Raw genomic sequence first — 21,885 nt, 5'->3', positions numbered from 1 at the left:
CCACCATCGCCGCCCAAGCTACCCAAAAAATCAAAATCATAAAAATTACACTACAAAGTTACTACACTGTTGATTCGCCATCAAATCGCCAATGCTACCAAACGCCACCATCAGCACCCCGTAAGACCCAAAAGAGCGAAATTAGAATACTGAAAAATCATTTAACTAACGGTTTTTTCATGAAATGCCCCTGAGGTTTCACGAAATTCACCAAATACCCCTGCGTGTTTCAAAATACATAATATACCCCTATTTTTTTCGTATTGTTCACCAAATACCCCTATTTTGACTTTCCATTAGTCCTCCGTTAAGTCATGTTTATAATTCACCAAATGCACATGTTTATAAACTTTTTGCACAATATACACCTATTTGTAAACTTGTTTGCACCAAATACCCAAACTGCTTTTAAACTGCATAATTTAAATCTGACGGCTAATTTTCAGTTCTAAATTTCCTAGCAATGAAGTAGAGCAGTTTGTAATAAATTTCCAGCAATAAACAGGGATTATATTTCGTAAAAAGCTGATTAATTTGCATAGTAGCTTCACAAATACTCTGATTTCCATTGCCATATACATTTGAAAGTCTATGAAAGCTCTTGCAAATTCACAATGCAGTCAGTAAGTAAGCCAGTAATAATACTCTTGCAATGAACATTTATAATCACTCTTGTACTACAAGGCATTGCCCTGCTTACATAAGATATGACCTTCGCGGCTTCGTCACAATAAAAATAATCATTCTTACAAATTTAGTGTTCTCGTTGAACCAACTGCGTATGCTATCAGTACGTAATTTTGTGTTTACATCAAAATCTAAAAATGCATGAAAATTTCAGTTGCTTAGCTTCCTTAGGCCCAAGAGACAAAGAGCAGCAAATTGAACTGGTGTGACATGAGCTTGTGGAGACAGCAGTTGGTTGGCACCAAGAAGTTATAGCAGCACCAAGATCAGATGGCCATAATAAAATGACAAAACCAGAGATCATCAGATAGGGTGTTGCCCTGCCAACTGCAAACAATATCCTTGGAACTCAGATACAATGGCAAACCAATGACTATCAAAGAGAATAGGCAAGAAGCTTTTGAGACATGATTTTGGAGGTACCAACCCCAACAGTAAATCAAACCATGATATCTTATCATCATTCTCAGGAGTATTTAACTTTAAAGTAGGACCCTTAATGGTAATGCTCTCCGTAGTCATCATTTATCAAAGGTTTATCAAAAGTTTAAGACCTTCAATACTCATGAAGTCATAAGCATATACAATCATATACATTTACACCATTCACCTGTTTCACAATAATAATTATCTCTCTAATTTCACAAAGGCCCGCTTTGTTCAAGTGAAACTTTTTTCCAAATTAACCAAGACTACAATCATAATGCACCACAGTCAAAATCTATCCAAATTAACAAACGTAAAGAACAAATTAAAAAAGACGGAAAGAGTAATTTTTAAATGGCAAATTTGGCAAATACAACCTAATAAAGTTCTCTATTTGCCAATTCCAACCTCAAATTTCTAATTTTGCCAATTACAACCTTAAACTTATACGTCTACTTTAAATTCCAACCCAAAGTTCTTTTCGGCAAAAGTAACCGGAAGATGATATCATAATGTTATTTTAAAAAATTATATAATATCTATAAAAAAAATCGATTTTTTAAATTCTTATTTTCGACTTATTTTTTTTAATTCTTCTTTTTTGATTTTTTTCTATAGAAATTATGTAATTGTTTTTTAATAACATTATGACATCATATTCCAGTAATGTTTGCCGAAAAATAACTTCACATTGTAATTTAAAAAGGATCTAAAAATTTAAGGTTGTAATTGCTAAAATTAGATATTCGATGTTTTAATGAGGAAATCTAAAACTTTATTACGTTTGTATTCGCAAATTTTTCGTTTGGGGAAGTTGTTTGTCCATAGAATGTTGCCGGCCAGAAGGTAAAAGCTTACGTGGGGCACAAGTATTGGCTAACAAAATATTAAAAGAGCCTCCAACTTCCAAGAGTACGGCCCACAACCCCGCAACGCGTACGTGGGCAGCAAGCCTTCTCCAGCTGTTTTTTTTTTTTTTACAGTTTTACCCCCCACCCCAAAATGAAGGTCTTCTCTCAACGTGTCTGATGTCTCCCTTGACTTCCTCAACATTGTTCTTCCTACGCCCTTCTCTTCCGCCCAATTCTCGGTGGGTCTCACGCTCCTCCAACAAACTTTGAAACATCGGTGCTAAAATTCCTACGAAGTATTAGAGTAGTCTCCCCCTTTACATCAAAAAATTCTCCCCATTTGCCTTTTAATGCATACTATTGATAACTTAAGTTCACAATAAAGATGAATTTAATAAAAAATAATGATTAATCTAATTATCTAACATGCTAATATACTAATACATGCTCCATCTATCAAACAAATTCGTGACAGTGACAACCTTAGCAGGTGGGCTAAATTCCTATAATACCTCTTTGGGTTTTGTTCTCGGTCTTCACCTGATTTGATATGGTTTTTTTTAGTTTTTGATATGGATTGGTCTAATTCTTTATGATCTAATTTGATCTGATCCAATTTTAAAAAGAATAAACTGACGTAGGAAGCTGGATGGCTGCACGATTCGACAAAGAAGCAAATTGCTAAAAGTTGCTGAAATGATTTCTACTAGTCGAGCCTCCGGTGTCGGATTGCTTAATAAAATATGTTTTTGGAAAGGAAACGGGCCCACGAGTTCAACGCACAGCTTAGCTGTGATTGATGGGCTTTTTAAGCCATCCGAGTTCGTTTAGGACTCGAAATATGCAGTTTAATTATTTTCGACTTTTGTTTTTAATTCCGTTTCGTATTAGAGTTTTTGTGTTAACTATTTAAACACTTTATTTTCGTCAATAGAGGGCAACTATTCTTTTGATAATAAAATTCTGAGAGTTTATCTCTTTTCTGGTGGATTCCGGAGCTTTTACAGATTTATCGCTCGTAAATCTGTTTGTTCGTTCTAAAGATTAGCGCTTGCTTTTCTTTGGTAATTCCGACTGCTTCAAAGCAATAAGAATAAGGTGAAAAGAATAAAACATAGTCGATCTCGTACCTCTTTCCATAGTCCCAGGGACCGGAGCGAGGTAGTTTAAATTAACTATAGAAAGTATGAAACGTTTAAATGTTTGATGATGATGATTGTTGACAAGAAAAAAACAATAGCACTAGCTAGGACGTGCATAGAAAATGGGAGCTAGTCCATTAGTAGAGTAAGAGTATGGTGTAATTTAATTTTCTTTGGAGGGAGCATATTATAATTAAGTTACGACTACACTTGTTCGATACTGATCCATATGATTATATGAATGTAGGTAATAGTTTAATACTAGTAGTATACGCAATATATTATATACAAGTACACCATATCATTAACATACAATCAGTGAATCGAAGATGAAAGGGCCGGGCGAGGTTGATCGATATGCAGGATACATGATGGCAGCAGTACGTTGTCCAATATCATATCTTTATACATGTATTCTACATGAAATTAACTAGACAACAATTGTAAATTAATTTGTATTAATATGTTGTCCATCTTTCAACACTCTACCAATTCAATGCTACCATGCATGTCACTACATACACAATCTAGCTAGCTTCGTCAATGTGGACATATATTAATGGGAATGTCCATTACAAACCATTACTCGAACATGCATGCATATATACGTAGTATATGTTTTGTTATGTTTTTTCTTGGACATCCTCAAACTAAAGAATAATTGACGATCATATATAATTCCATGCATAAAATTAACTTAAAATCACACCCTAATCATGCAATGAAAAACAATATACGAAGTAGCTAGAAGTACTCCGTAAAACCAATCATCAACTAGCATTACCTAAATTAACTCATGCAATTAACCTATGAAATTAAGAAACCATCATTACAGTATATTACTTGGTATCACTTTATTCATTTGTCATTGTCACTATTTTGCAATTTGAAAGTTTTGAACGTGCTAAGTAGGCTCCAACTATTAATTGACAACTCTTAGATCCACAACGAGTTTTTGCAATAATTCGATTCTAACTATTATAAAAGCCATGCATGCATGCATCTTTTTTTCCTTTACGATAATTACAAAAGTTTCTTCCTTCTATCATTAGGCTACGATGTTAACTAGCTTGTATGCGTAGTAATACACAAATATTCTCATTAAAATTAGTTTTAACGACTCTTATTTTAGAAGCGACGTTACATTATATCGATCACCGAACCAAAAGAAAATATTCGGAGGTATACTCATGTTGGACGACGCGCAAACCTAAGCGAACAGGTACACTCCTTGTTCGAGATAAATTTGCGCGCAGAGAAGATCAAGAAAAAAATCTGGATCGACTAATTTAAAGGTACAAATTCTCTTAATTGGGTTTGCGGGAAAAAAAAACACTAGGGTTGTGTTTAGACAAAGGATCGAAAACAAATCTCTCATCTTAGAGAGGCTCTAATAGCATGTTAAACACAGAGAAGATTAAGAGAAAATGAGTTGGCCTTTTGTATAGATTAACGTATATGTAATACACAGGTACACGACTCTAACACAACATAAACTCTTGAAACATACACCTATTAACATTAGACAACTTTCCATAATACGAAATATATACTAGGAATTTTATATACAATATAATTCTTATACAAACTTTTATATAAGACGACCTTACACAAAAGATCGCCTTGGTGTCATATAAGTTATGTTATGGAAAAGATAGGTTAAACAATGAAATCGATTAGAAAAGCAATAGAACCACTTAGTTAAGCATGTAGGAACAATGACTAGTAATGAACGAATAAACTTATCTTTAACCAAGTCGTGGCGTGTATGAACACTGCCCTAAAGTTGAATTTGCCCCGTTACGTACACACGGCCTCTTGACAATCAACCTCCAGGGTTACACGACATCTATCTCGTTGGTGTAGTACGAAAAGATAGATTGAAAACGAAATTGAACGTTGCCCAAATGAATCAAAGAGTATGTGTTTGAGAGGAAAATTTTCGGAGAGCAAATTTTTCTGTGTTTTCTTTGTGAAGGAGGAAGCCAAAATAAATAACGGAAGGCTGAAGAATTATTTCGGGAAGGAAATAAATTCGGTATTCAATTAGAATCAATCAATGACTCAATTTCCGGAATAAAATCTGTAACCGTTATGGAAATTATTCGGTTACCAAAATACAACAACTAGCCGTTACACGGGATTGATTGGCGGCAAAAAGGGCCCCACCCGCACCCGCAAACACGCCGCGCCACTCGCCCTCGCCCTCGCCCGAGCCCGGCCCAGCCCGCGCGCGCGCGCGTGTGCGGTGGCCTAGAGCCTCCTCTCAAGTCTTCTAACAAACCTATTAGTGGAGTGAGGATATATAAAGTGGGTAAAACTCTTATTTTTTGTCAATGTGGGACAAGCACAATTTTCATTCTTTTGAAGCATCACTACCTATACTTCCAACAATCCCCCACATGATTCAAAAGAACAGGAAAAACTAGGAAGGAACGTTTTGGGCAACGGAGACTTTAGTTTTGAAAGTGTCAATGTCTTTTGGACTTGAATTAACACCCAACGCATACAAAAGTATCTTACAGTCGGTTTAGGTAGATTTCTCTTTGAACCTATCACGAAGTTAGTAAACTACTTTTGCGCGTTTCAACTTTTCTCAAATCAAGACTCGTTTTCGCAATTTGTAATTTTGTAGTGCCCCAGAAAATACCCGGATTTCATGAATGCTCTAGTGGTCCTCAGCCTTAAGGACTCTCATAGGGGATTGGGCGTAACCCCCACATTCACATAGGTAAGTTCATCAAGTTTGTACTGTCACAAACCACCTTCTGAAGGCTATGAACTTATTAAGAGCCTTAGCTCAACCTTACGCATATGATAGTTAGAAAAATACTACATCACTTTTATTATTAGGAATGGTAGTAGTAACAAACATGAGTTCTTTTGTGATTTCGTTTGACCCATTGAACTTAGATTTCCTAAGATGGGTGTCCACCACAATTTACTCCACAATAGGCTTTAAACCCATTCCTTGTGCTGACTCAAGCACCATTTTTCTACAAAGGCCTTTGGTGAGAGGATCTGCAATATTCCTCTCGGACTTTACATACTCGAGTGATATTAGATTTTTTTCTGATCAGATCTCTAACTATAGCATGCCTTAAGCGAATATGCCTTCTCTTTCCATTATAGGCTTGATTTTTCGCTACCCCAATTGCAGCTTGTGAGTCACAATGCATTGAAACTGATGGAGCTGGTTTCCCCCACAATGGAATATCAGCAAGCAAACTCCTTATCCATTCAGCTTCCTGTCCTGCCAATTCTAAAGCAATAAACTCAGATTCCATAGTAGATTTGGCAATGCAAGTTTGTTTAGATAATTTCCATGATATAGCTCCTCCAGCAAGAGTAAAAACATAGCCACTAGTAGATTGAATTTCATCACTATCCGACACCCAATTGGCATCACAATATCCCTCAAGAACACAAGGTGCTCTATGATAATGTAAACCCCAATTGATAGTGCCTTTCAAATACTTCAATAATCTAATCAATGCATTCCAGTGATCTTGATTAGGATTATGAGTATATCTACTCAATCTACTAACCGCATATGCTATATCAGGTCTAGTGTAGTTCATCAAAAACATCAAACTTCCAATAATCTTGGCATATTGTTCCTGTGATACAGAATTACCTTTGTTCTTTTTCAAATGAATACTAGAATCATATGGGGTTTGCACTGGAGTGCAGTCAAATTGACCAAATTTCTTTAAAATCTTTTCAATATAATGAGATTGGTTTAAAGACATCCCATATGAAGTTCTAGTAATCTTTATGCCAAGAAACACATCTGCCTCTCCTAAATCCTTCATCTCAAAACAAGAATTTAGGAAAGCCTTGGTTTCGTTCACTATGTCTATATTGGTACCAAAAATTAACATGTCATCCACGTATAGACATATGAAAACGCAACCAAGTTTTGAAAGTTTGGAATACACACAAGCATCAGAATCATTTACCTGAAAGCCATTAGAAATAATAGTTTGATGAAATTTGTCATACCATTGTTTAAGTGCTTGTTTTAATCCATACACTAGAAGAAAAAAGCTCAAGTGTGGGCTCATTTTAAGGGGTTAAGTGCGGGCTTTTACATGTGCAGCACATGGCTTGCCCGCACTTGATGTTTCTCAAGTGCTGCCAAAATATTGGCAGCACTTGATACTTCAAGTGCTGCCAATTTACAAAATGAGCCCGCACTTGACAAATTTGGTGCTGCCAATTTTGTAATATGAGCCCGCACTTGACAAAGTTTGTGCTGCCAATTTTGAAAATGAGCCCGCACTTGACAAATTTTGTGCTGCCAATTTTTGAAATTAGCTCGCACTTGACATAAAAATGTGCAGCACAAGCATAAAAAAGAGCCGCACTTGATATATAAATGAGCCGCAATTGATCTAGAAATTTGTTATATAACTGATATCCCTGCTACATATATTATACAATTAGACCAGGCCCACTAGTTAACCTCCATGCATCACATAAAAAAAGTATCCAATTATATAGATAATTAAATTAAATAGTATATAATTATAAATATAAAAATTGATTACATTACAATCCTATAAAAACTAGCATCCACAATCTAAGATTCACTACAAGAAAATATCAAAGACGATAAATAGTAATGAAATTTGCCAACTTTTCTCGAACTTCATTTATCTACTCAATGGTAAAAGGCTGCTCCCTCGGATTGTTGAATACCTAAAGAAGATCGATCATCGAGAAGAAAAAATATATGTTAGTTGTATTATAAATATTGTATGGTACATTAAAGTAAGACATAATTTGCTCACAACAATGAAATAATGAACCTTATAATAATAAAAATGGCTTATTTCTCTCCTCACTTTCAACTAATGAACCTAAATAAGTATTTAAAACCTTTGGATGTTTTATATACTTAGTTTTATGTTTCAAACACTCATTCTCACCTACTTTGGTCATGTTATACACATTTAAGGCTCGTTTGTTCATTATAGTTCAAATTTTGACTAAAATGGCTTATTTCGCTCCTAACTTTTCCACTAATTTTAAACCCTGTACATGTTTAATACACTTAGCTTTATGTTTCAAAGACTCATTATCACCCACTTTGGTGAAGTTATGCACATTTCAATATACTTCATATTTTGACTAAAATGGCTAATTTCGCCCCTAAATCTCAACTAATGAACTTAAATAAGTATTTTAAACCCTTTACATGTTTAGTACACTTAGTTTATGTTTCAAAAACTCATTATCACCTAATTTGGTCAAGTTATGCACATTTAAGGCTTGTTTGATAACTATAGGTCACATTTTGAGTAAAACGACTTATTTCGGTCCCAACTTTCAACTAATGAACTTAAATAAGTATTTCAAACCATTTTTATACTTAGTTTTATGTTTAAAATGCTCATTCACCTACTTTGCTCATGGTATGTAAATAAGTATTTCAAACCATTTACATGTTTAATATACTTAGTTTTATGTTTAAAAGGCTCATTACCTACTTTGCTCATGGTATGTACATTTAAGGCTCGTTTGATCATTATAGGTTATATTTTGACTTATTTCGCTCATAACTTTCAACTAACGAATCTAAATAATTATTTTGTGTCATTCACATGTTTAATATATTTATTTTTATGCTTCTAAGACTCATTATAACCTCATTTGGTCAAGTTATGCACATTCAAGGCTTGTTTGATCATTATAGGCCACATTTTGACAAAAATGGCTTATTTCGCTCCCAACTTTCAATTAATGAACCGGAAATAAGTATTTTAAACCCTTTACACGTTCATTGGACTTATTTAAGGTTTCTAAGACTCATTGTTACCTACTTTTGTCAAGTTATGAACATTTAAGGCTAGTTTGTTCATGTAGGTCATATTTTGACCAAAATGCTTTATTTCGCTCCCAACTTTCCACTAATGAACTTAAATAAGTATTTTAAACCATTTACATGTTTAATATACTTATTTTTATGTTTGTAAGACTCTATCACACCTATTGTGGTCTAGTTATCTACATTTAGGTCTCATTCAATCATTATAGGTCATATTTGTCTAAAATAGGTTATTGCGTTCCTAACTTTGAAAAAATGAACCTGAAAGATGAACTTTTAAACCTATTCACGTTATATTCTTATTTTTATGATTGTAAGACGCAATCTCAACTACTTTGGTCTAGTTGTGCATATTTAGGGCTCATTCGATCTATATAGGTCATATCTTGTCTAAAATAAGTTATTTCGCTCATAACTTTGGAAAAATGAATCTAAATAATGAACTTAAAACCTATTCATGTTTTATATTCTTATTTTTATGATATTACGACTCCATCTCACCTAGTTTGGTCTAGTTTTGGACATTAAGGGTTCGTTCATCATTATAGCTCATATCTTGTATAACATGGGTTAACACCTACAATCCTTCAAACGGAACAAAATCCAGCATACAAGCTAAACAAAAAAAAAATTAGAAAGTCAATTATGGTCAACTCTGACCATAAATTACCACCTGGTTGCACGAAGAAGCAAAACATAAGCATATCAGAACAAAAACACGGGATAAAAATAGAAGAAGTAGAACAAAAGAAGATCAGAAACAGAAGATCAAATCAAAAGTATGCAGATCAGGTCAAATAGAAGAAGCATATCATAATCAAAGCAGGTATAGCAGAATAGCAGTAGGCAGAATCACATCGCAGCAGGCAAAGCAACAAACACAAACGAGCTCAGCTAAGGACATAATGAATAGATATTGATTATAGCTATATATACACCAACATAGAACTTCTTTATTGAATAGACTTTAGCTACTGCATTAACTGATAAAAGAATAAGAAGCATACACGTTTCCCTTAATGTGTGAATGAAAGTAAAAGAGAGGAAGCAAAAGAGCTCACCAGGTGAACTAATTTGTTTGAATACTTTGAACCGGCAGTGTGTATGTTCTTCCTGTCCAATAATAAAGTGTGCCAGAGCTGTTACAAGAAACCAGAACACAAGGATCCTGTAATTACTACTAGTATAAAAAAATTACTAAAATAATGAAAGTGAAAAAATAATTACCTAGAATCTGATTACTACTAGTATATACAAAAATGTATTTAAACTAAAAGAAAATGAAAAAATAATCACCTTGGATTTGATGAATCTACAACAACTACAATCATGTAAAATTTCTGGACAGGCTGGTGTCCCACATTAGATGCACCAGAACTACTATTCTAATACTCTCCACGGATCCAATGATATCACCCCCTTCTTGGAGACCAGAAATTGTAAGGTTTTAGAGAACCTGAAATCCATCAGCAAGGTGAACCTAAGAACCATCACAAAGAAGGTAACACAAGTTATAGAAAATAGTAGGAGGAAATCAGCGAATGGGACACAAATAGACTCAAGAAAACCATCATATGGGAAATCATGGCAAATTGGAATAAACAAACTTTTTAAACACTGCAGCCTTAAGACAATAACACTCTATCTTAAACTTCATAAGGCAAACCTGCATGTAAATTACTTTTTTTACAAAAGAAACTCTATACTAGAGTAAGAAGTAAGCAGACGCTAGACAAGTATATGGTGATTAAGCCACCCCGGCATAACAAAATACAAATAAAGTTGTAGTAGAATGACATTGCCGAAAAAGTTGAGTAACTAGGTTCAACAACTTAACTAATGCAATTTATAATACACATGAGCATTCACAAGAAAACAAACTATTAAAAAAAATGTTATAGGGGCCTGATCTGAAATCTGACATATTTATATTGGATAAACACGATCCTCGGTTTTCCGGCCCCGACCCTCCAGATTAACCTAAAGGCCTCATCTAACACAACATCAACAAAGAAGAGCAGGTCATCCAGCCTAGCAAAGTGCAGCCAAAAGTAAACTTCTCACAACAACAGCTGCTACCAGAGAAGAAGACAACAGCTTCACTCTAGGAACTTCACTAGCAACATGTAGGCTACAGTAGCCAGCAGCAACAAAATAGAAACCCTATAACAAACTAAAGAGTGTAGCAATGATGACCTGCAAATCATGGACTATAACCCTTGAAGATAAGAATACAAATCTACGCTTGAAGAAGTACTAAGACGAAGTCTTAAAGTACTAATAAAGAATGATCGTCCAAATGCAAGACTTGCAATAGTCTGATAGACAACGAACTTCTGATTTGATGACATAACCAATCAAGCATCAGAAAACAAAACTAATCATCACCAAGTATCTGGATTAAACATGGTTACACATAGTATACATAAACTTAAAGTGCTCATACACAGTTATAAACTACATAATCATATTAAAAAATCTAGTTGCATTGCTGGAAAAACATATTAGCTAGATCAGTAACATGTTTTACTTTGAACAACCAAGAATACAAATTTTTGTTTCTCAGTAATGCCAAAATTTGAGAATTCTTCTAAGCATCTTAAAAGCATTTTTCACAATATAGGCTCCTCCAATTCAGAGAAATTCCAAATTCCATTAATTGGATCGATAACTACCCTTGTGGATATAATATGCAGCTTTATTCAGTATGAATTGGAAATTAATAATTAAATCTGAAATTATGAAAATGAAAAAACTCCCAATTAACTTGAAAATTAAAATTTTATCGAAGCAGATCAAAGAATCAAATAAATTACTCATGATAAACAAAATAATAGATAGAAACATTAAAGATTAACCAAAAATCAAATTTCTAGGAAGTTAGGGTTTGTAAATTGGGGGTTTTGATTTTATTCAAAGTCAACTTAATTGATGAAGGAAAATAGGAAATTATCGATCGACAGTGTAGCACGGATGACAAACCTCAGCTACCACCTTCGGCCACCGTTGGTGGTGGAGATACAAGGTAGTAACGAGAGAAAGATGGAGCCGGCGAGAGAGAGCAGAGAACCAACAACTGGGCAGTGCAAAACAACAAAGATAGAAGCAGTTGTGCCGCCGACAAGAGAAATGGTGGTGGTGGGTTACCGGCCGAGAAGCAGCAAAGGGACGAGAGAGGGGGTTTGAGGTGAAGAGTGAGAGTCGTTTGAGCTGGAGAAAGAGAGATGAGGTAGAGAAAGGGGAAGGAGAGGAGCGCGAAAATGAATATTAAATTGAAAATAAGAACCCGTGAAATTTTGTGCGGCTCGTTTTTTAAGTGAGCACGCACTTGAACTCAAGTGCTGCCAATTTTCTTAAATGAGCCCGCACTTGTAAAAATGTATGTTTTTTCATTTTTTTTGTGCTCTCAAGTGCTGCCAATTTATTAAATGAGCCGCACTTGAAGGGAAGCACATGGCGATTTTGAAATCCAAATATAGAAAAAGTAACTTCCAAACAGCAAATTCATATGATCAAAATAAACCTTAGACATAATCCAAAAGAGATGAACACACCAAAACATAAAAATACTCTAACACCTCCAATAGATGCAATTTCAGGAGGATTGGCTTTACCAGGATAAAATTGTATCGAAATTAACAGAGTACTTAAACCTGAATTAGTCTGATATGGAAGAGGGTAGAGATCACCGGCGGTGGAGGAGATCGATCTCCGGCGGTGAAGAAGCGACGGCGACGACAGAGGAGAGAGAAAACGAAGCTGAAGAGGAAGAAGGAAAAGAATCAGGGAGAGAGAAAACGAAGGATTCTCTGATTTTAGAAATATTTTTCTCTTTTTTTTAGAATATTTTAGAAATCTTATGTGCGGCTTTTGTAAAATGAGCCCGCACTTAAGTTTAAAGCCCGCAGTTGAGTTTAAGTGCTGCCAATTTTTTAAAATAGCCCGCACTTGTGAAAATGTATTTTTTCTTTTATTTTTCATGCTCTCAAGTGCTGCCAATTTACTAAATGAGCCGCACTTGAAGGGAAGCACATGACGATTTTTCCTCTAGTGATACAATGATCTAATGAGCCTGCATACCTTATCTTCCTGTCCAGGAACAACACATCCCTCTGGTTGCTTCATATAAATTTCTTCATTCAAATCACCATTCAAAAAAGCATTTTTTACATCCATTTGATGCACAAAAAGATCATGAATGGATGCAAGTGCAATTAAGACTCTAATGGTGGCAACTTTAGTGACAGGAGAATATGTATCAAAATAGTCTACACCATGCTTTTGACGATGACCTCCTACCACAAGCCTAGATTTATACTTAATCAAAGATCCTTTTGGAGTATGTTTCTTAGTAAAAATCCACTTACTACATAAGGGCTTGCAACCTCTAGGAAGATCAGACAAAATCCAAGTGTTATTACTCATGATAGACTCAATTTCACTATTTATGGCCTCTAACCAAAAATTTGAATCAATTGACCTCATAGCTTCTCCATAGGATCTAGGGTTTTCTTCTAAGAGAAATGCATCAACTTCTTGCTCGTCTAATAACTCTTTCTCAATTAGGAAGGCAGTAATAAAATCGGGTCCAAAGCTAGACTCAGTTCTAGTTCTTTTACTCCTTCTAGGTTCTAGAGCCTCACTAGATGATGCAATGTCATGATGCACAATGGAAGGTGGAGATGCAACAGGTAAGCATGCTTGAACATTAACTTTCATAGGGAAAATATGTTCAAAAAACTCTACATCCCTTGACTCACGAATTGGTCCAAAACCAGATGCATCCTTAAGAATGAATCTATATGCAGCACTGTTGGACGCATAACCTATAAAAATACCATCTACGGTTTTAGGTCCAATCTTACTCCTTTGAAAATCAGGAAGTCCTATTTTTCCCAAACACCCCCACACTTTAAGGTAACCCACATTAGGCTTAAACCTTTTCCACAATTCATATGGGGTTTTATCTAATTTCTTATGGGGAACACGGTTAAGCACATAGCAAGCAGAAAGAATTGCCTCACCCCACATGTTAGTAGGCATACCAGAACTTATAAGCATAATATTCATCATATCCTTAAGTGTCCTACTTTTGCGTTCAGCTATTCCATTCTGTTCTGGGGTATAAGGAGTTGTAACCTCATGAATAATCCCATTAGCTTCACAAAATTTCTTTAAAGGAGTTCCATCATATTCACCACCTCTATCTGATCTAACTCTCTTTATTTTCAGGTCTAATTGGTTTTCAACCTCAGCCTTATAAATATGGAATTTCTCTTCTGCCTCATCTTTAGTACTCAATAAATAGACCTTACAATAACGAGAAAAATCATCTACAAAGGTAATATAATAACGTTTTCCTCCTCTACTCATGGAATTCTTAAAGTCGCCTAAGTCACTATGAATTAGTTCTAGTAGGGTAGAAGATCGACATACATTCTTATTAAAGGCTTTTTTCGGGTGCTTAGCTTCTACACAAACTTCACATTTGTCAAAAGAGGTATTACTAAAATCTGGAATAAGACTAAGTTGTTTGAGTCTCTTGACAGATGCAACATTCACATGACCTAGTCTAGAATGCCATAAAGAAATTGACTCAGCAATATAAACAGAAGAAGAAGAATTATTATTATCAGTCACAACGTCAAGCACAAATAAACCCCCATTACAAAATCCCTTACCCACAAATTCACCATTTCTGGTAAGTACAAGTTTATCAAATTCAAAAGTTAACTTGATACTTGCTTTGTTAAGTAAAGCACCAGAAATGAGGTTCCTGCGGATATCGGGTACATGCAAAACATTTTGCAAAGCAATAGTTTTTCCAGAAGTAAGCTTTAGAAAAACTTTTCCTTTGCCAAGTACACTCACAGTGCTTGAGTTGCCCATGAAGACACATTCTCCTTCAGAAACTTTTTCATAGTCTTGAAACATTTCCTTGCTCGAACAAATGTGGCGAGTTGCTCCAGTATCAACAACCCATTCAGTCACGTTGCTCACCAGATTCACCTCGGACACAACAGCAGCAATGATGTCTTCAGTGAGATTAGCTTGAGGCTTGTTCTCCTTTGGCTTGTTCCCAGGTCCATGTCCTTGCCTGCATTCCCTAGCTGAATGACCATACTTACTGCAAGTATAACAATTTCCTTTAAACTGCCTTTTCTCCTTGTTGTTGTTGTTCTGCCTTGTGCCATGGAACTGATTTGGACCCTTGCCTTTCGGTCCCTTATTATAGCCTGCATTTCTTTTAGTTTCAACAAGATTAGCAGTAGAGGAAGAATGGTCAGTAGTTTTTCCCTTGGTTTGGATACGGTTCTGCTCTTCAATCTTAATATGGGAAACGAGTTCTTGAAGGGTAAAGTCTTTTTGTTTGTGTTTCATGGAATGGACATAGGTTTGCCAAGAAGGGGGTAATTTCTCAAGGAGACAGTTGGCTTGGAAAAGCTCACAGATTTTCATACCCTCAGCAACAATATCAGCACATAAATGTTCATACTCATGAACTTGATCAAGGACAGGATTATCATCAGTCATACGGAAATTTAACCAACGACTACAAGCATATTTCTTAGTCCCAAAATCATCAGTTCCATACTTAGTTTTCAGAGCATCCCAAATTTCCATAGCATTCTTAGACTTACTATAAATCATATAAAGAGAAGCAGTCATGTAGTGCAACAACATCCCACGACTCAAAATCCCTAGTGGAATTTGCAGGGGCAGCAATAACAGTAAGACAATAATCTACCCCAATTTGACCCAAGAAAAACTCCATCTTATCAGACCACATCTTATAATTCTTCCCATCGAAAGGATCTAACTTAGACATATCAGGGATGAAAGGGTTGGGAAGCATGGCAGAAGTGAAAGGGATAGCAGTAGGGATATGACCAGCCATTGTAAAAATAAAACACGGAAGAAAAAATTCAACTTTAGATTGTAGGAACAATGACTAGTAATGAACGAATAAACTTATCTTTAACCAAGTCGTGGCGTGTATGAACACTTCCCTAAAGTTGAATTTGCCCCGTTACGTACACACGGCCTCTTGACAATCAACCTCCAGGGTTACACGACATCTATCTCGTTGGTGTAGTACAAAAAGATAGATTGAAAACGAAATTGAACGTTGCCCAAATGAATCAGAGAGTATGTGTTTGAGAGGAAAATTTTCGGAGAGCAAATTTTGCTGTGTTTTCTTTGTGAAGGAGGAAGCCAAAATAAATAACGGAAGGCTGAAGAATTATTTCGGGAAGGAAATAAATTCGGTAATCAATGACACAATTTCCGGAATAAAATCTGTAACCGTTATGGAAATTATTCGGTTACCAAAATACAACAACTAGCCGTTACACGGGATTGATTGGCGGCAAAAAGGGCCCCACCCACACCCGCGAACGCGCCCAAGCCCGGCCAGCGCGCGCGCGCGTGTGCGGTGGCCTAGAGCCTCCTCTCAAGTCTTCTAACAAACCTATTAGTGGAGTGAGGATATATAAAGTGGGTAAAACTCTTATTTTTTGTCAATGTGGGACAAGCACAATTTTCATTCTTTTGAAGCATCACTACCTATACTTCCAACAAAGCATTGGAACTAATTAGTTAATCACTATAACCAATTAGTTAGGCAATGAATTTGAACCAATTAGTTAAGCAATGGAACCAATTAGTTAAGTAAATATATTAAAGCGGTTTTCTCGATAAAGCGGTCTTATACAAAAGTTTCCGTAATTCTTAATACACTACTGTATATTCTGTATGTAGGAGGTCCAGGTATGTATATGTGAATATGTGAATATGTGAATATGTGATACTCATTGTTTGGTGTTACACTGCTACGTACTATAAGTATAATAAAATCTTAAAGCGGTAGTCAAAGATGATATAAGAATGGTAATCACCTTTTGTTAATTAAACAATAATTGACCTAGCTAGCTAGCTAGCTAGCTTATAATTCATGTATGAGGTCCACTTTCTCATCCATCCTATTCCACTAGAAAAGGATTTGACTATATATGATCGACTAGTGACTACCCTTCAATTAATTAATTAATTATTTTAGGACCCACTCCTTTTTCTATATCCGCCATAGAAACACCTAAGAAAATGCATAATCCAATTTTCACAAACTTTTTTTTCAAAAAAACATAATAAATTATTTTGATACCATACATGAATATAGAAAAGGATTGAACTAATATTATGAGAGAAAGGGATTGTTACAACATGACACTTTCCCTTTGTAACTTTCCTCTTTTTGGTGATTTGATCAATAAAAATATCTTTTAATTCGAAAACTTGCTCGTGTTAATATGGCCCATGTATCATATGTATGATTTGGATCGGGTAACAATAATTCCATTAGCTAAATAATTTTGATGTGAGGTATTGTAACATGTTAGTAGTATCTATCGAGCTATTCTTTCAACATCGCACGTACGTATAGTAGTGTAAAACAATTCATATATATATATATATATAGGAAGATTTTTCAATAGCTACAATAAAATTGTAGTCATGATAAATCTTTTAATCTCAACCGTCAAAATCCAATAAGCAATCTCAACCGTTCTTAGATTTTACTCCTGAAAATTAAAATATAAAAATTAAACTTATTTACCTCCCCTCGTCAAATGTAAATCTGATATTCAATTTCTGATCATCCTACAAATTAATTATGCATGTCAAGATAATTTGTCTGCATTAATTTGTAAATGATGCCAATAATAGCTTAAGTTTCATTCGAATCCGGTTATTGTTGTTGAAGACAGATAACAATGCAATTGCTGAAAAGTTGCAGTTAATGTAGACAACAATGGCGTGAGGCCGTGAGCCATGAAGTCATGAACCATCTTTTCTTCCCCATTCAATTTTCCCTCTTCAATAGTTCTCCAACTCATCCAAATTCATACTTAACGTTTTCAGTTTTTCAACCTATCTGCCATTGTTCGATCGAAGTCCGAAATGTTTAGTGTATTACGTAGTATATTTTTAAAGAAAAACCTTTTAAGATTTCAATTGATTGTTGATCAACTCTATGAATGGTTAAAATTAAATATATTAAAAGAACGGTTTAGATTTGAGATGGTTACCATAACTACAATTTTAATGTAGCTATTGTAAAATTATACATATATATATATATATCCATCAATATTTACAACACGTCAACACCGTATGTTCTTTTAGAACCCCATTAGATTTGATCAGATTTCCTAATTCGACTAAGCTTTGATCATAATTTGTACACTTTTGGCAACATCACATTTTTTTTTTTTTTGAAAGATAAGGAGAATATACTTAGGAGCCTCTCCGCACGAGAGTCACTCCTGAGTAGTCATTACAAATAATGGAAGATAAACGAGGACTAGCTTTAGGATCTAAATACATTTTCCCTACAATGATGTGACCGACATTTGCTATCCAATCTGCTGCTGAGTTGGCTTCTCTGAAAACATGATTAATTTCCCAAGTGTCGAAGAAGGCGAGGAGATGCTTAATATCCTGAATGATGTTATGAATTTTCCACGGAGGAGTGTACTTTCCCTTGATAGAATTGATGACAAGAAGATTACCACCTTCGACCTGAATGTGAGAAATGTTGAGCCGACGAGCTTCTTGGAGACCCTTGTGGAGGGCGATAGCTTCAGCCATGAACGCCTGAGTGTGACCAAGATTAAAAGTACAGGCCGAGACCGGGTTGCCTGCACTGTTGCGGATGATAATACATGCTGCTGCTGAAGTAGTTTTACTGGAACCGTCAAAATTGAGTTTGAAGTAACCTGGTGGAGGGGGGTGCCAGCGAACCAAAATCAGGGGGGAAGGAGGAGAGGGAGAAATGGAGGAATGAGGGGTGAAAGGAGTGCCCTTGAGCTGGTGATGGTCTAGAAGGAGACGACATTGCCATTCATGGTAAGCCGAGCTGGCTTGGTGGAACACTCTATAGGGGTTAAAGGAAGTGTTTTTGAAGATACAATTGTTCCTTTCTTTCCAGAGCGACCATATGAGGAAGGAGAATTTGCATATGGAAGAAGAGTAATTTTTCAGGTAATTTATGTTGTCGAGTAAATCATGTGAGACCGAGTAGTAATCGAGCCATTTCTTAGTTAAAGGCAGGTTCCATACTAGTTTGGCCGAAGGGCATTGCATAAATAGATGATTAATAGTTTCAATATAGGTTTCACATAGAGGACACACATCGAAGGGAAGAATATTCCTTTTATGCAAGGTGTCACGAACTGGAATACTTTTGTGGCATATTTGCCATAAGAAGACGGCAATCTTAGGTGGAATGTCTAAATTCCAGATCCAGGTGTGGTTCCATTTTTGAGGAACGGGATCCAACCCATGAGCTAACCAAGAGGCAGATTTAACAGAAAAGTCCCCGGATGAAGTAGCCCCCCAGATTGGGGTATCAGCTATATTAGAAATAGGAATAGGGAGACCTTGGATTTTCAAGACTATAGAAGGGGGAACCATAGTTGCTAGTTTGGAAAGATCCCATTCATGATTGGGAATGATAAAATCAGAGACAAGGAGGGAAGTATTAACTTCATTAATATTCAAATTCAGGTAATTGAGGAGGTTATCCTGTACTGCCCAGTTGTCTAACCAGAAATTGATTGAAGAGCCATTTCCGATTTTCCAACGAATTCCTTTGCGAAGAATTTCTCTTTGGCTAAGGATATGTTTCCAGATAGCGGAGTCTTTAGGTTTAGGAACATACTCAAAAAAGGTTGTGTTTGTAAGGTATTTTTTCTTAATCAAGGAGACCCAAAGACTTTGATCATTTTGGAGGATTTTCCATCTCCGTACTATTTACGAAGTACTCCGTATACTTTTGGTAATAAGCAAAAGAAAATAAAAACATAAAGTCTAATGTGGTACTACCTCTGTTTCATAAAGATTTTTACGATTACAATTTACATAAATATTAAGACAAAAGTAGAAAACTTGGTTGATTATAATAAATATGAATAAAGTAAGAGAAATGCAAGTGGATGAGTGTAAGAGAAATGTAAGTGGTTGGGTGTAAGAGAAAAATGAATGAAGTAAGAGAAAGCGAATGAGAAATTGTAAATATTGTGGGATAAAAAGGATAAGGTAGTAAATTTGTACAGAAATAGAATAAGCTAGGTAAAGTGTAAAGAACATTATGAAACAGACTAAAACGAAAAGTGTAAAGATCATTTTAAAACGGATGTAGTATGAAACTTTTTGACCTGGTCATATTCTTATCTTATAAATAAGGTAAACAAGTAAGGATACATATTGTGAAGCACTCCCTCCAGTACATATGTTTATATGTATGGATTTGATTAATGGTCAATTACTTGTTAGAATGTTAGTTTTATCGGAGTATATTAATGCAATCATTAACATATCCGAACAACTAATAAATGACAATTAAAATGCATGAATTGTAAAGATTAGCAAATGTGATCATTTCAAAGTTGTACTACGAAAACATCATCCTATCACAGTATATAGAATATGATAATTAAGGTTGTGTACACTCGACCCCTCGTCCAATTGAAAGGGTGTGAAGTCCTATAGAGACATTGATAGTTTTATCATTAATGTTGAACTAAGAATAAATCATAGGAGTATATACATTAATGTTCAAAGCAATATAGTATAAATGTATAATACTTGGTAATAACGTGAAATGAAATAAAATGTGGTATGTTGTCTCCCTTAGCAAGTGACAATATTTATTATAGTGCCCAACAAGTCCGGTAGTGGCTAATATGTAAAAGAAGTGGGAACACAAAAGCATGTGGCTAATTGGAAGAAGCTCAACTAACTAAATTTCTAGCTACCAAATCCCATACACATACACATACACATACACATACACATACACATACACATACACCCTTCCTACGCAAGTCACCTCTCACTACATTCTAGTCAAAACCATGGCGCGTGTTATAGCGCGTGGTCTTTTTATATGGCAAAAGTTTTTCATTCTTTATTTTTTTTAAACCCAACTCACGACTTTATCAACTATATTGACATTGTCAAATTCATAAACCCCACCATTATTTCTTACACCAAACCACACCACCTTCCTTTGTATAAAACCACACTTATATCCCTCCTTTTCACCTCTAAACTTCTTTCTTCTTCTTCTAGCTCTTCACCAAATCTCTCAATCTCTCTATCTATTCTCCAACCATTGAGTCATCAACCGTAGTCGAAAACCCGAGAGGGCGGCCATTGATTGCGAGGGCAATGGCAAGGTTCAAGAATAAGGTTATTAGATGGGTTACAATGGTTATACTAATTCTTTTTATCATATCAACCACTTCCTTTGCTAGACATTTGCCGAGGAAACACCGAGATATTCCGAAAGAGAACGCTTTTCATGCTTCCGGTAGGCAACCACCGACGAAACAAGGACCTGGATCATTGTTTAACGATATGCTTCCTAAAGGAATACCCACGCCACCTTCTGCGCCTAGCACAGGGACCAACACGCTCAATCATTAGCTCAACGTTCGTACAACGATGAACTGGCCGAGCGGGCTACCGGGTTTTTTTTAGAGCTAGTATTGACGGTGTTTTGTTCAAACTGACCGTCAATGTAAATACGCGACAGGATACTGTAAGAACTCAGATTTATTGATTCTTTTTTAGTTTTTCATTTTGGGGTGTGAAGATTTTGGCCGGTGAAACTTTTTGTTCACCCTTTATATACTAGGAGCATCAATATTAGTTAATAACAGCATATATATATGCATATAAATAGTTTGAAAAGTTACAGCTTGTGAATCAATTGTCATATTGTAAAACTCATGAATGTGTTCGTCATTCAACACTTCTAATTAAGCATAGCGTAGAATAACAAAAAAAAAAAAAAAAGGTCAAAATTTATGGTGTACGTTCAAATTTTAATAAGTTCATACTCCGTAGAAGATAATTCTCAGATGATGTTGTAGAGAAA

General features: G+C 35.4%; 1 long non-coding RNA gene across 1 annotated transcript; it reads right to left on the bottom strand.

The window, feature by feature from the left end:
* Window positions 1–7,733: 7,733 nt before the first annotated feature.
* Window positions 7,734–10,374, bottom strand: LOC110786739 (uncharacterized). Its single transcript, XR_002532932.2, has 3 exons — window positions 10,236–10,374; window positions 10,001–10,078; window positions 7,734–7,810 (listed from the first exon to the last, which is right to left on the bottom strand). It is a non-coding gene; the product is annotated as an uncharacterized lncRNA (long non-coding RNA).
* Window positions 10,375–21,885: the final 11,511 nt, after the last annotated feature.

The sequence above is a fragment of the Spinacia oleracea genome, chromosome 1, assembly GCF_020520425.1.
Source record: "Spinacia oleracea cultivar Varoflay chromosome 1, BTI_SOV_V1, whole genome shotgun sequence".
Lineage (NCBI taxonomy): Eukaryota > Viridiplantae > Streptophyta > Magnoliopsida > Caryophyllales > Amaranthaceae > Spinacia > Spinacia oleracea.
Note: the sequence above shows the minus strand (reverse complement) of the source record. Positions and strands in the feature narration are given on the sequence as shown.